This window comes from Haplochromis burtoni, unplaced genomic scaffold, assembly GCF_018398535.1.
Source record: "Haplochromis burtoni strain Fernald_Lab_line unplaced genomic scaffold, NCSU_Asbu1 Contig_535, whole genome shotgun sequence".
Taxonomy (NCBI): domain Eukaryota; kingdom Metazoa; phylum Chordata; class Actinopteri; order Cichliformes; family Cichlidae; genus Haplochromis; species Haplochromis burtoni.
The window spans coordinates 301,688-318,733 of record NW_024582896.1 but is presented as its reverse complement, the minus strand read 5'-3'; positions in this window follow the sequence as shown (position 1 = coordinate 318,733).

Below are 17,046 nucleotides of genomic sequence, written 5' to 3'. Positions count from 1 at the left end.
TACAATGTTGTTATACTTATTTATTTAAGGAACTGTTAAAATTTTAGCAGTTTGACAAGAAGTTGTAACAAAAAAAAAAAACCAAAACAGCATGAGTTCTATAATGGCTTTCTCCTTTTTGGCTTGCTTCGACTCATCATTTCTTTTGTTCCCCATGCCCTGTGCCCTGAACTTCTTTTGCCCACATTTCCTATCGTCACAATAGCAGAGAAATCACAATCTATCCTCTGTTAGACCTACCGTTAAAAAAAAGAAAAGAAACTTCAAATATTTATTTTTTGCCCGAAAATCACCAGCTTTTCCTGGCCTGCTCAAATTCTCTATTTCTTTCTTTATTACTTCATGCTCCATTTCCACCAGTAGATCAAAAGCTTACCATACCTGGCTCTACAAATTCATTTGAGTGTCCTGGGGAAAGAGAGAGAGAGAGAGAGAGAGAGAGAGAGGAAAAAAAATCAGCAACAACTATTGTTCTGTGGTAAATAGCAGTTTTACTCAGGGAATTGTTGCAACATCACTTCTTGTACCTGCTTCTGGTTTGGTTGCATAAAATGTATTCAGACATTAACGCAAGTCTTAAAACCAAACTACGTGGCATGTTGAACATTTGAGATACAAAATGCTGCTTTCTGCTTCTCCCTTGTCACCCCACATTATTTGGTTTGGTAGACTTTTACAACTGGATGTCTTTCCCAGCAGAACACCATTTGTGTCTCCGTCCAGGATTTTGAACTAGAATTTATGCTCATTAGGCAAATGTGTAAACCATCACACTAAGGAATCAGGGCTTGAGGTAGTTAACATAGAGTTCTATCATGGACATGCTCCCTTCAGTTATTATAAAGATATGTTTCTGCTGACATGTGTCAGTCACATATAATCAAATGATACACTCAGCAAATAATGTGCTTCACAGCTCTTCCAAGTTCCAGGGAGCAGAGTGACAGGGATAAAAACAGCCACTCTTAACAACGCTTAAAACCTTAAAATCTAAGATTTATTTGCATTTACTAGAGGGAGAACAAGGTGTTCACTGTTTTATTTATACCGCTGCCAATTTTGGTTAAGTGAGAGAGAAAAAAATGCTGTACACATTCAGTATTATATACATCAAATTTTTCACCCTTTTCTTGGGAGGGTAAATTCAATGCATTTCATTAATCTTCTAGCTTATGCTTCGTAACACTACTACTGTTTATATTTTTACTTTTCCTTTGTTTTCCTTTATCAGTATGCAGTCCTCCTTCATAATTGGGCCAGGGCAAACTGGATTTTGGCATTAAAAAAAAACAAACTTTCAGTATTTATTAAGATAGGCAGTGAAAAGCATGCATGTAGGAGGTGAGATTTTTGCTACTGACCCTCTTGTATATGAATTTTCTTGCTAGGTGAGGTCTAAGTCCAGACACTTTTCTTTCCAAGCTCCTTAGACTATGATGACCTGGATGACTGAGAACCTTCCTAGACACATTGCTAGGTGAGACAATTGTCCACTCATGTAAATTAATTTGGAATGCTAGATCATGATGCAATAAAAACTCACCGATTACCAAACAACCTAACTGTGAACAGAGACCTGGAACCTCCAACTAAAAGGAGTCACACAATACCAGAAGCAAGAACATTTCTTCCAGCTCTTTACTTTCTTGCTTTCGGATCTTTTCTTTGTGGCTTCTGTGGCAGGCTTCTTTCACAGCATGTGCAGTGTCAGTCATTTCAAAGCAAAATGACTGACAAACGGAGGGAACAGTAGGGGTGACAGTGTTGACACTGGACCCTTTTCTTGACATCATCAGGCCTTAGATTGACGTTAGGCATGGGAAGTCTTAAAGTGGCCTATTTTTCATTTTGATGTTTTTGGGTTGATATTTTGAAGGTGCTGTTATTTTTCCTGTTCTCATCAATTCAGTTACATTAATAAACTTTAGAAAGACATTTTTCCTTCAGAAAATATTATTACACTGAAATTTAACTCTTATATGGACAATGGACAGCACACAGTTTTCCCCACAATCTCATGAGCTGTACTTTTAACATGTGACAGTCTTTTGTGGTGGACTTACACAACGCCACTTTGAGTTTTTCTTCTAATAAACAAATCCAGTAAGAGTGTGGTGGCACTGTTAACACCACCAGTCACAGAATATAGAAATAGACTACATCAGAGCCTGTAAATTACTGAAGCCTTTTTCCATTACAATAACTCTGTCATCGAGTGCACCTGTCCTGTTACTCGCAACTGAATATCATCTCTTGGTTTGCTGTTATAATGTAATGCACTGACAGCATCTGTGACTAGAAACTAGCACAACTTTTGCAAATCACCCACAAAACTAAGTACATCTATCAGTTCTCCTTGGGGATTGTGCTGGAACGTGATTTTGGCCATTTTATTTTTAATCTGGCACTGTGTGGGTTAAAATGGCTATTGTGGTGTGGTGGTAATTTCTTGCAAAGTTTTCCACAGCAGATTTATTTAAAGTTAACAGGTAAGCTGGAGAAGAAGAAGAAGAAGAAGAAGAAAAAAACATGCAGTCAACATGCAATCACTATAGCTGGTAGATAACCTCTCTTTTGGCCAGGTGCAACACAACTGTGATATCAATTAGCTGCTGGTAGAATTTTACTTTGTCTGTTTCTAATTCACAATATAAAGATACTGTTGTGGACAGCTGCAGCTAAGGACAGGGTATCAGACTACTTTCTGTTCGACTAACATTAGCTGAGTAAAGCTGTCTCAGCAAAAACCTCTGATAGCAAACACTGAGCAGGGTTGTGCAGAAATTGCTTATCAGAGTGACTAACTAGTGTATCTGAAAATATACCAAAATTCTGCTGTTTTAAGAGAATAATTTAAAGGAAAGTGCTTTAAAAACCTGCGAGTAAATGATAAGCCATTTTCCTCTGTTTTGCTTTTGCTCTTATTATTAATATTGCTCATTTGGTTGCTGGCACTCCAATACAATTTCTGAATTTTGCAGAGTCAGCTTCAAAAATTAATGCAGTCTGCATCACAGGTAGTGCTCGGATGTAGCTGACTGCTTTGTTTTGTTTGCATTTTACTAAATATCTGAACTACTACTGTTTCTGCAAAGCCAAAGAAAAAGCTACTATACAAATGTGGTCTTCTTTATTAGAAATCAATAAAGACTGAACATGATGATAGAAGTGTGAAATCGCAAACACAGCTTTGAAATCATTTCATTACTCTGTTTCAATACTGTGAAATCTGAGATGTCTGCTGATATAATTTATGAATCATCCACAGATGCTGCTGCCTTACGTGCCCATTACAGTATAAGTCTGCATGGAAACTGAAGGATATTTGTGCATTATATCCATAAAAGTCCCGTAATTAGATAATGTGTAGGTTACAGTATGTGCTTTTGTGTCTGCACAGGTATTCTAATGGATAACCAAACTCAACAGTCATGGCTGTTCTCTTCCCCCCTCTCTCTCCCTTGCCAATGTGCCAAATGCCTTGTCTGCCCATCCATCATGCAGGGAGGCAGATGATTGGCCGTCTCGGACCGCTCCTCATAACAACAGTCTCTGCATGGTAACTGTTACTGAGGAGAGAAAATTACCAAACCCACCGAGATACAACCTGCTAAAAATAGCTGCCATCAAAAATCCCCGCTGCTTGTTACACCCCGTCTGTGTGTGCGTGTCTTTGAGCTCTGTGTGTGTGTGGGTGGGGGTGTGTAAGCATGTGTATGGGGTTAGTGAAAGAAAAAGAAATATGGAGTAAGAGGGACCAGGAGAGAGAAAGAAAGGGGAATATGACAGAGAGAATGATTGACTGGCAGACCAACTGACATTCTAAATGGTTGAGTGGATGTATGATTGATTTACTTACTACCTTCTGTCTTTGCTACGTAAGTAGCATAAATCAGGACTGGAGTGAGGAGAAACTCTTTAAAGATTCTCTGAGACCTTTGGGTTTTTCTGGCTGTTTCAAGTGGGATAAAGTTACTCACACATTACCTTATCCCAAAATATGATGGCAACTCAACTTTAAAAATACATGGATTAAACTCAAGATGGGAGTGTGTCCAGGTGAATGTGTGTGTAGGGAACCCAGTGGCCATGAGCTCCTTTGAAGTGTTCGTATTTACAGATATCACCCATGGGCCAATATTGCATTTAGGTACCTGCAACTATGTTGAGCTGGAAGGAATGCTCAAATATAATATTTCAGTGTGTGTGTGTGTGTGTGTGTGTGTGTGTGTGTGCATGTGTGTACCCATGTGTGTGTTTGTCTGTGTCCAAACTTAACAGCATGGCTTTAAGCTTTAGTTGCTTTAGTTGCTTTCAGTGGCAGATACTGTAGGTATTAAGCCCCAAAAGCCGGTTTACTGTTGTAGAAAATAACTTAACTATCCAGCTTTGAAAGCCAGCGTTGTGAAATTGGAATAAATACTTCAGCTAAATTGTTATTTTTTTCACAGGTCTTTCTGTACTCCCAATCAGCATTTCGAATCACAATTGCATTTTGCCGTATTGCAGAGTGGTCTAATGAACAAAAAACCAAAAGTTTTTTAAAAACTGACCCTACGTCAAGGGAATGTGGGAGTGCAAATAAGAATTGCAAATTATTGCATCAGGTTGAAGATATGATTTTTGAGAGTTCAAGTTCACTATTTTCTTTTTTTCCCCCCGTGAAGACACACAGGGACAAATAGTCATAGCAACAAACAAGCACAGGAAAACACAATTTTGCACAGACACACACACGCGCACACACACACACACACACACACACACACACACACACACACACACACACACACAAAACAGATCGAAGTAAAGTGAGGGGTTTTAGTTTGTTTTCTCTTTTTGCCCGCAGTTAGATCCTTAGTGCCCGCTTGTGCTGTTGGAATGATCTCTTTCACAGACCAAGGAAGCCTTGAAAACTTCATCAAAGCATCCTGCCAATAAAATAGGCCTCTTCAAATGAAGTATGTCATACTGACAATTCCCACTCTGCTTTTCCTGAGTGCACACACAGACAAACATGCACAAACACATTTTGTCAGCACAATATCAATACATATTGGCATGCCGCTGTTGTGTCCTGCTGTCCCTGCTATATTCCCTCCTCTCAGAAAAACTGCAGCATTTTATGCCAGCTGGAAGCCTTAGTGATTATTTAACTGCTCTGGGCTTAGCTTGGCAGCCTGTGAAGGGAGGTTGAGGGAGGAGAGGAGACGAAAGAGGGAGGAGAAGAGAGGAATTAGCAAGAGATGAGTTTGTGCGTGAGTATGGTGTGCGTATGTTTGTAAGAGTGTCTGTGTGTACCCGCATGTGTGTGCATATGTTTGTGGATGCTCTAAAAGCATTAATGTGCGAAAATTCACTAAGAGCATCCCTGAGCCGATTTTAGAGTGTCAGATCCACTTCCCGGCCGAGTGCATGCAAGTCCTTCTTCAAATGGGAATGTGAACAGTGAACAGCTTTACGGATCAGTCTCTAACATGCAGGATCCTTTTTTTTAATTCTAAAAACTTCCAACCATAATTTCCACCACCTCTCTGGTTCAACTTTCCCAGAGGATAATACAGCAAATAATTAGCAAGTGTTGAACTTGGCAAAAGACACATGGAAACATGCCATAATTTGATGATCATATAACAAGTGAGATGCTCTAAAGATAAAGTAACATACTATATTTCCATAATTGATGTTCAATTTCTGTATGCTGCATCACACTCTTGCCTTTTATTGCTTCACCTTAAAGAATTCTACACAAATATTTTAGTGATTGGTATCATATCCAAAAACATGTTGCCAGAACACATACGTAAACAGAGTAATGTTAATAATTAATGCAGTGAGGCCCATAAAAAAATAATAAGCTACTCACTGATAATATAAGCAGGTAAAGTGAGAAATCTCCCCATACCAGAAAGAAAATAAAGAGAGATTTGTGTATCAAAGTGCTAAACAAAAGTGTGTCTTGTTTATTAACAAGCAGTAATTCTCCTGTTAAATGGACAAATTCACCAAGGAAAATTTTATTAACGTAAGGCTGCAATCCTAAAGGCATTTTCTTTTTTGCTGAAATCTACAGCTACTATTTTCCATTTGAATTACTGCATTTATAGCCAGTGTATACACATATGTATTTTTGAAAGTGCACTAGGTTTTTATTTCAATTAACGGTGGACGTTGTTGTGTTTGATTGCCTCAGGGTTTTTTTTTAACTGACTGAACTAAGAAAAATTTAAATCTTGGCTATGAAGTCCCATATTTAGTCCTAAAACCTAGCAGTCCTGAACAAGTTATTATTTTTCTATCTGTCAATATACCCTGCCAAACACACCTCCTGCCCAAGAAACATGATTAACTACTTGATTTAAGGTATGTCAGGAAAATGTGTTGAGAAATATGTAGACTTCAATTCAAGTATGTACTAAAGAACACATGTCAGGTGCTTGTAACTTTATTATACTGTATGTATAAAGGTATTTCCATTTCTATTATTATGCAGAAAGCATGTAAATATTAAGTCACCAGCTTGCTACAAATATGAATATTATGGACAAAAGTACACACTTTCATGTCTCTAACAATGACAAACAGCAAATCTTGAGCACAGAATAAAATCTGTAAGTAAATTGCTCTTTTTTTCTCTTTAAGGTTGTTAGGCATCATATTTGCTTATTTTTCTTAATGAAGCATCATTTGGAATATAGCATATGCACAAAAGTCATGCTTAAAGAAAGTGAGTAACTACTATTCTGCAAATATAATGTTGCTAAATTATAGTCTTGCACCACTAGGATTTAGAGGTTGTGTGTGCATGTCCACATACACACACGTGTGAGTAGGATTTAACTATACTTTTGAGGACAGTCTCTTGACATCCCTTTGTTCTTGTTAGTGTATTTTAGGCTGGGAGGACTTTGTCTTGGCTGGGCCTCAGAGTGACCTATCGTAGCTGATTTTAGGGTTAGTGGTGAGCCTCAAAGGAATGAATGTTCTGTGTCCTCAAAAGTAACAAAACCACTGTGTGTGTTTATTTTTCTATGCATGGGTGTGTATGCCTGTGTCTGAAGGCTGAAAAGCAGTAAATAGAACATTTTAACCTCAGTGGGAATGTCTGCAAGTACCTTCTTGCTGATTCAGGACCACTGAGTAAAGATGTTGTTGTTGTGTGTGTTTGTGTGTTGGCACTGGGGCATGTGTCTATGTGTGTGTCAAAACAGCTTCAGTTGGGCTCAGGCTTTGAACCCCAAAGCTCGGGCTGCATTTGTGACACGCTTGCATGAATTTTTGTATGCGTATGTTCACATGGGGAAGGACTAAAGACAGCGAGTATTCCTCTGACACACATAAACATACATGCGCATGCTTCAATGAAGCATTTAACAAAGTACAATGCAACTTTGCTGAATCAACAATGTACAAAAAAGTCCCATCTCTCTCTGTTTCATTGCCTTTCTCTCCCCTTTCTGCCTCAAAAACCTCATTCATATTCAAAATTGCTTGCATGTGAATTTCTTTTGTCATATACTTAAATAACATGCAGCTGTGATAAGTGAAGTCTTTTGCAATATAATAACTTCCTCTCTAAGGTCAGTGGTCCACATTATGATTTTATACTGTATCACGTAACCATGAATATCTTGTATATACAAATTGCATCCTCATAATCATTTTACAGAATATACCCATAATAGCATTTTGCAAACCATTACTGGACTTTATGACCCCAACATGATTAAAAACAAAAAAGGCCAAGCAGTTGATTCAACCATGAAGTCAGTGTCTCCAGATAGACAGGCAAGCGGGCTGATGAAATGTTACACACACGCACGGGAAGATAGATAAAGACAAATATACCAACACTTCATTTAAATCTCGGTTCTGATTTTATTCCTTTCCATGTGGTCCTTTTTTTTTACTCACTTCTAGCTTTTTAATGAGTGTATTCATTGTACATGTTACTGTCTGACGCTGTCTTCCAAGCGACAGATTTCTTTACACTCCACTACACATTTCAGAGCCAACGCCCTCTGTCCTCATTCTCTCTGCTTCCTCACTCACTCAGACTGTTGCTGAGTCTATGTCCATCCAATTTGCAAAGCACTTTAAGTGATATGTTGCCGCTTTGCACTACTGTTCAATATTTCCCTCTCAGTGAGGCCGTCTGCTTTTCTCTTCTGACGCCCACTCCACCTTCTCTCATGTCTCTTACTCTTTTTCATATCTTTTAGTCCTTAGTGGCTGCATTCTCATGAAACATTCACTGAAGGGAAATGCCTATGTTTGCATGAACATCTTGTGTTTTAACTTTCCTGTATTTCTCACTGTGAACCCCAGTCACCACTCACCAGACAGAACGTGCTTGTGAAGCAATTTTTATTACAAATGTTCAACTTTACTGGCACTTTTAGCTCCAGTTGGATAGCTCTCCAGTTGTCTCCCATGCTCTGGCCCTGCCATCATTGAAATTAGGGAGATCTTGATTACCGGATTGTCCTTGATTACCGGATTGTCCTTGATTACCGGATTGTCCTTGATTACCGTGCATGCACTGCTCGAGGGGCAGTGCCTACATGACACTGCCCCTCGAGTCTGCTACATCACCCCACCCCTACAGCGGATTCAGAGACCACACCTCTGCCACACTCACATTTCTTTTACATAAGCTTTGAACTTCTGAATGCTGCAAGTAACACGCCAAAGAGATTGTTAAATGGGAAAAAAGTGAGTGATTCCTCTCAGTCTAGCAGGATTTTATTTCATGTGCGGTGACAATGTTTTTCCCCTTTACAGGTATTTAACATTTGCTTTGAATTATCCAACTAATCTACTCATAACCACTACTGATTTTTCCTTTTTACGGATTCAATAATATTAGGTTATTAAATCTATATGCTGTATTTATTTTCTAATGTCATCCAACCCTCTCCATAAATATTTGTGAAGGAAATTAGTGTTAATATGTAGTGAAGTGAAAAAACAAATACAAAGAGATTAAATATGAAATTAATTTTGGACACCAAAGCGTAATTCACGTCTTTTCATTATATTAAGTTAGTATGCTACATCCTTATTATTTTGGTTTAAAATAAATAGGCCTGGACTGCTTTTGTCTTCATTTCTATTTGCAGTGACCTTGATTTCTTAAGATCTTTTCCCAGTCACATACTGCTGTACATGTTTTTTGGTATATTATTTTAGTTGCTCTAACCCTACCTGTTTCCTTCTTTCTTTTACATATGTACACTAAAAGAAATAGCATTTTGTCCCAAGAATAAAAAGATAAAGTTAATCTTGAATATTACCCCTTTGACTTAAGTGCCATAGATCACAAGCAGCTCGAGGAGTGTTTGAAGTAAAGAACTAGCTTCATTGTCCTTTTTTATATGCATTAGAGAGCTCTGATTCCTCTGAAACCTGTATATAAAAAGATTCATAATGACCTCCATCTTTTATTTTTCTTTTCACATGCTGTAGGTAAAAAGAAGGATTGCTGGGGAGTTTAACATCAATGGATAGCACGCTGGAACATGTATTTTTATATAAACTAACAGGGTTCTGGAATAAAATAATTTCACAAAGTAACTGTGAGCACATGTATCTGTGATTTTAAGTTCTACAAGTATCTCACACCTGACGTCTTGGCTCTCCCTTGCTGTAGGATTTGTGTTGTACCTCATTGATCTCCAGTTGTGATATCCATTGCTTCTTCCTAATGTTGAAACACTGAGCTACTAGTTGTTTTGCTGTCAGTCTACATGTTGGGTATTGAAGATTCCATCGCTTCCATAGCCTCTTCATGGAACTCCTGCTGCATGGAACTCCTGCTGGCGACTTTTGTCGCCTTGAGGCGACAAAAGTCACCTCAAGGCGCTTCATAGATGCAGAGAAAAACCCAACAATCATATGACCCTCTATGAGCAAGCACTTTGGTGACAGTGGGAAGGAAAAACTCCCTTTTAACAGGAAGAATGCCACGGGAATGTGAAATTCACAGAGAAATCCCCAGATCCCCCCACTGATATGACCACTGCTGCACTGAGCAAACCTCCACCCTGCTAAACAGGTGAAAATAGATTTAAGAGCCAAATCCAAATTGCCACTAGGTTTGAATGTGCGAGTGAATGTGAGTGCGAATGGTTGTCTGTCCCTGTGTGTTGGCCCTGTGACAGACTGGCGACCTGTCCAGGGTGTACCCCGCCTCTCGCCCTATGACAGCTGGGATAGGCTCCAGCGCCCCCCGCGACCCTGAAAAGGATAAGCGGAAGCGAATGGATGGATGGATGGATTTTATCTGCTGGAATATGCAGAAAATAGGTTTAAATGTTAAATAATTTTTTCAAGTTAAAGACAGTTGCATATAATTAAATTTTTGCTTAATGCAATGTGCATAAAGTTAAAAGATTAAAACTATAAAACAATTTTTAAAAAGAGGCTTTCTTTTCAAGAATTCAGAATTGGGCTGAAAGGTCTATTACTTTATTACGTATTCAGGTTGTGTGTCATGTTTTCAAAAAGTAACTAAGTAACTAATTACTTTTGAAATTACGTAAGCAGTAAAGTAAAAGGATTACTTTTTTGGGAGAAGTAATCAGCAATTAGTTGCTAATTACTTTTTTCAAGTAACGTGACCAACACTGATGCTGACTTACCAAAACTGGCAGGATGCCATCAGCGGTGGGTCTGATGGAACAAAATCAGGAAGAAAATGTCATACTGAGAATTAAATAGATTAGAAAAGACAGTAAATTTACCGTAACTCAAGAACATATACAAAGCTAAAGGAAGACACAATCCAAGAGGGAGTATAGGGAGTATACATGCCTTTGCAAAGTGTAATTAGCATCTTGTGGAGAATAACAAGGGTTATAGGATACATGCTATCTGAAATTGAGGGACAGACATACACAATACCTTTTGATTTGATGATTGATATCAGAACAACCGTTCAGTAAGAGTTTAATAGCAGGATTGGAAAACAAGCTCAAAAACCCTGGATCATAACATCTAGTACTAAACTGTATGCCAGTAATTAAGGTTTGAATGTAGGGAAGCTTTAATTACTTTTTAAAAATTTTATTATTTTATTATAATCTCCATCACCACCTCTCATCACTCAGGCTCCATTCAAGCCTCCATCTTGGGCGCCGGATTAGCTCCATGGTAGAGCGGGCTGTATGGCCATAGAGCAGAAGGCCCAGTTTCAAGTCTGACCTGTCGGCCTTTGCCGCATGTCTTCCCTTGTCTCTCTCTCCCCACTTTCCTGTCAATCTACAATGTGTTTAAAAGCCACCAAAAATATCTATCCATCCACTTCTCCTTTTCAGGGTCGCGCGCGCGGGGGGACAGTTCACCAGTCTGTCACAGGGCTAACATATAGACAAAGACAACCATTCGCGCTCACATTGACACCTATCGGAAATTTGGATTAATCAATTAACCTATCCCCACAAACTGCATGTCTTTGGATGGTGGGAGGAAGCCGTAAGGCTCTAAGGCAACAGTGCTAACCACCATGCTACATTGAACTTTTTACCAGCTAGAGTAAACTTTATACTCTAGATTTTAGAAGAATAGTTTTTTTTCTTTATTCTTTATTCTTGCCCTAAATTCATTGCTATGTTGTATTGCTCAATTTTGTCTTCCTCCTGACATTATTCTTCCTCTCCCTGGTTTTTAGTCAAGGTCTGTGGCCTCAGGGTCAATTTGATCTGCTTTTCTTCCATTCCTGATTTCTCGCTCTCTTGCTTGCTTTTAGCTGTCGTTCCCTTAAAAAAAAAGAGTCTCCAGATGGTCATTTCCTTCTTTACTTCTGTGTGATCAGGTTCTCATCTTTTCTTCACTTAGACACATTCTCTCCTTTTTGTGTCATTCACTCTTCCTGTGTTGCTGAACTCTTTCACCTACCCCCTTTACTAGCACCCACAGTCCTAATTTGCTTCTTCACTCACTTCATGCCCCCATCACCCCCATCTATTCTGAGTATACACACACATACATGTGTACACACTTTTCTCTTTTATGTCGATTAGTCAGAGTTGAGGCCTGGAGTCTCTAGCTGATGGACACATTTGTCTGTTCAGCAATCTGCTGCTATGCCATAGGCATGCATGTGCACACAAGCACAAACAAACTCACACTAACATACACACACACACACTTGTAATCTGTCAATATGCACATGAACACACGATAACTAATGCCTGAGGTAACCTACTTTTGTTTGCTGTCTCTGGGTTCTCATTTATCTGATTGTGGACACACATATAAACCAGATAGACACCCCACACATAGATGAATGTACAGTAGGTCTGGTGGTGAGACTGGGCTCTATTCCTTTGCTAGGCTGCAAACCAGTAACCAGTAACCAGTCACAATTATGTTAATATTGTTAATATTGCTCAAAAATGTCATTAAGTGAGCAATTATATTTGTTTGAACACTGAAAATGACAAGACTTATATATGCTACCTGAGGTATGTAGGCCAATTGTTTTGTAATAACATCCCAATAAGACCTTAAAAAGTAAAGAATGTTGTATTATAATAATACAAAATGTAAAATACCATAAAGTTTTGACTTTTACGTTAATAGTTTAGTTAGCTATTCATGATTTTATGGCTTCACAATATCTGCTTTTAGTCTAATATTGGAAAATGGTAAGAGTCTCTTTTTTAAAAATAAAAATACAGGCCCATTCGTAGCTGACTGAGGGAAGCGATGGTTGAATAACTCATTTGAGACACGTTATAGTTTCCCTTACCTACTCTGTGTTACCCCAGGGGAACTATCTATTGCAGGAGCAATGGCAGTTCTATGACTTATAGTGGTGAAATGGAAGTCTTTCTGATAGCTACCACCATGTTTTCACATAGCCATTAAATCAGGGATTCTGCATTCACGTTGTAGTTGACTAGCTAAAATAACATACAAGAAACAACTATTCTCAAGCTGTTTCGTATTGACAAGCTTCTTCGCCCTTTCTGCTGGAACTCAGTTGGGAAAGAGATGATTCAGAATAGTGAAATAAAGTCAAAAAAGGAAGAGGAAAATCAAACACCCTGGCTGTGGGTGATGAACGTTTGCTGTGGTTGTATGTCTCATCCAGTTCATCCCAAGAGAAGAGGAGGGAAGAGAGGAGCAGAGGAGGAAGAGGAGGTTTGTCTGAATCAACATGTTTTTTAAGAGAGATGCGAGAAACTGGGACAGTGGTGGCATCGCTGATGTCCCTGGGCTCAGTGTGCTACAAACACAGGACACACACAAAGACACACAAATGCAAGTGTGAACAAACACACATTTACACACGAAGAGATTCTTGTGCCCTTGGGGAGCCTTGCTTTCAAAGTGCTTTCAAATGGTGCTGTGTGAAATTTCCATACATTATGGTTAGAATTTATATATAAAGGCTGTATTTGCATAAATGTAGTCACATAGGGACCAAACCCAGCAGAAAAAAATATTCCAAGACTTGTTAGTCTGACACACACACAGAGACACACAGCGATAATTACACATACCAATACGCATGTATTGGTATGTGTAATTATCAACAAGAACTCTGTGCACATAAAATCATATATTCCTTCACATTCATTTCTATAGGTATAATCTGAGAAAAGTGCATGATTCACACGATTCACACAAAACATGTCATGGTGACAAAATTACTTGATTGACATCTTGAGTGTTTGAAGAGCAACCCTACATCAAAATCAGGTCTATTAGTGCCTGATTGCATTAAATACGCAAATAAGGCCCAGCTGGAGCCAGTCCCATCACACCTGTGGGTCCTAGAGGTCCTGCAGAGATGATCCAGAGAAGTGTGAGTTTATAATATGCTCAAAAATGAAGGAGCTCTTTATTAAAGGTAATCACAAATAAATTTAAAGAAAAATTGTGTTATTTTTAGTTCAAAAGACTAAAAGATGCTTTTAAGCATAATAAGTGAAGGATTATTTCATAACATACAGATTCATATGAATGAGTCTGTAAAATGTGCCTAATACTAGTGCTTCACATTATGGTTCAAACAGAACGGCAAGTAAATATTAACCTATTCTCGATCTAATTCCAGCAATATTCTGTGATACAGTACATTTCTATATTACTTTCCTCTCGTCTCTCAATGTTACTCTTATGGTTTTCTGTGTAAACCTACAGTATGTAACATCATTGAATGTTGATGCAACAGCATGAATAATTAATTTAATGAATGTTTGGATTGCAATTCAGAATTGTCCAGTGCAGATGAAGATTTATGTTCATCCATTTTGAGAAAGAGTGACACTGGTCCTTCACTGTTTCATGATGTAAACCGTGTAGGCCTACATCCCCACATACAATCATATCATTTGCATGACACCAGCTAAGCTTGAAATGAAGCCTGTTTTCCTTGCTTTCCTCTATTCTTTTAGATGAGTTGCATTGCTCTGATTATAGCAAGTGTGAAATGAGCTGAGCTATAGTGGTTTTGCTAGGGCAGTTATGCCTAAGCCAGAGAAAGGAAAATGAATCTCTTGGTGTTTTACTTGACTGGCTGGAGATAGGAAATTGTGTTTGGACATGGGAAGGGGAATCAGTATTCAGACAAATGTGCATGTGTTTCAAGTGAATATACTGAATGACTAAAGTGAATAATATGTGGTGTGACATAGATCACTACCTTCAGTCAGCTACACTGTCCCTAAGGGTATTGCTTTCTCCTTATCTGCACTTCCCATGCAACAATTCAGCAGCATACAGCTTCAGGCACTCAGGCACCTGTTTATATGTCTGATGCCATAGGAGACACTGTCAAAAAGAAAAGAAATTAAAAGCAAAAACAACCCCCGACACATACAAAATACGCTTTATTATGTACACCTGTTCAACTGGCTGTAAACACTAATATCTACCCATATGGAAAAGATATATATAAATCTTATAAAGTTTGTATCTGTCTTTTGTGAAACTTATATGAAAAGCATACAAGAGTGAAAACTATAAGATCCCTTGAAAAATCATATAAATGAAACTTGTATGTTTTAGATACTTATTAAAAGAATATATGAAAGCAATGAGAAAGTGGCCACTTTCATGAGTAAATCATATAAGCCTTATATGATTCACTATATGAATCAGGCCACATCTTATGTAAGTCTTTTATACGTTTTTACTATTTCTTTTTTATCTCACATGACTTAATGCATTTAGCCATACAGACATCAAGACCACCCCCAGAAGCAGCATCAGAATGTCACTGATTTAAGTGACTTTGCTGATCTTCTGGGATTTTCCCACAGGTAAGGTTTACAGAGAATTATCTGTAAAAGAGACAATATCCAGTAGGTTATATCCAGAAATGGACCTAAACAACACAAGAGCATTAACCCATCCTGTTTAGGCTGGTGATAGTATTGTAATGGTGTGGGTGATACTTTCTTGACCCATGTTGGGCCCTTTACCACCAGCTGAGCACTGTATAAATGCCGCAGCCAGCCTTAGTATTGCTGCTGACCATGTACATCCCTCTATGACCACAGTGGTATCATCTTGTCTACGCATGGGACAGTGTGAAACGTAATTTCAATTCCTTTGTATGGCAAGTACATTTGAAGAAATTGACAAATAAAAGTTTTCTATTTTCTATTTTCTATCTTGTGATGGCTGCTTCCAGCAAGGATAATGCACCACATCACAAGGCTCAGATCAACTCAAACTAGTTTCTTATGCACGACAAAGAGATTACTGTACTCAAATGGGCTCTACAGTCAATAAATCTCAATCTAATAGAATACCTTTTGGATAGTACAATTTGAGATTCACATCGTGGATGTACCAATCTTGTGCAACTGTGTGATGTCAATATGGATCAGAAACTCTGAGTAAAGTTTCTTGCACTTTTTGACGCTATGCCATGATGTATTAGACAGTTCTGAAGACAAAAGTTGGTTCATCCCAGTATTAGGAAGGTGCCCTGTAAGTGTATGGATGTAAAATAAATAAATTGGGTTCTACTAACATCAGTGTGAGGTTGCACAGTGGCACGTTGGGCTAAATTCTACCAAACTGATGCTTACTTTGCATCATTAGTTACTATCATCACTCACTCAATATTCTCTAATTTACACAAATCTAAACGGCTGAGGTATATTAGCCTGAATTAAACAAATCAGCAGTCTGGCAATGCCATGTTTAAACCTCCTCTTTAGCTGCTAGTGTGGGTAAAATAGTTCATCAAATGCTCCCTCGGAGGCACAAATGCTTCCTTTATAAAGAAACACTAATGAAAATTGAACAGAATTTTCATCACAGACACTACTGAACGAACACACAATCATATGAGCATAATTATAGAAGTTATTGCATCAAAGTATCTCTCTCTCTCTCTCATGCTCAGAGTTGTGCCATATACTTTCAAAAGTCAGATTGATCCGAGCGGAGGATTTTAGCTGGGAAGCTCCAGATGTAAACAAACACTGTCAGCCATTCAGTATGAAAAGCTACTTTAATTTATCTGATGAGTGTTTGATGCATGACAATACACTGAAATGACCCTGAATATGTTTAAATTGATAAATGAGGGGGTTTATTTGTCAAAAAAAAAATCTGCATGAATCACTTGGTTTATGTATGTGGGAGCTGGCAAAAAAAGAATGCTGTAGATGTCTTAGCAAGTATAGCTGTAATAATAAGATATAAAATTAAATGGACTACAGCAACCCAGCAGTCTGTGCATCACTAAGTTGTACTCCCTCTGTCTCCCTCTAAACCTGATTAAAAAGTCATAACCACATTCCAGTAGAAATGAGGAGGAAATTACCCAAATACGCAATAAATTTTATTTAACCCTAAAAAGAAACAAGGGAACTGTTGTTGCAGTCACTAATCCACATACCAACTTTAACTAAATTAATGTATTGAAGTCATTCACATGGCTGCACTGTAGATCCTTGGGTTCAGTGAAAACTATTTAAAATGGAAAAGGAGATTTAACTGAGTTATCATAAATACATGCAATGGCAACTGAGAGTAAACATCAAATTTTGACAAAGTAAAACAAAATCTTTCCAA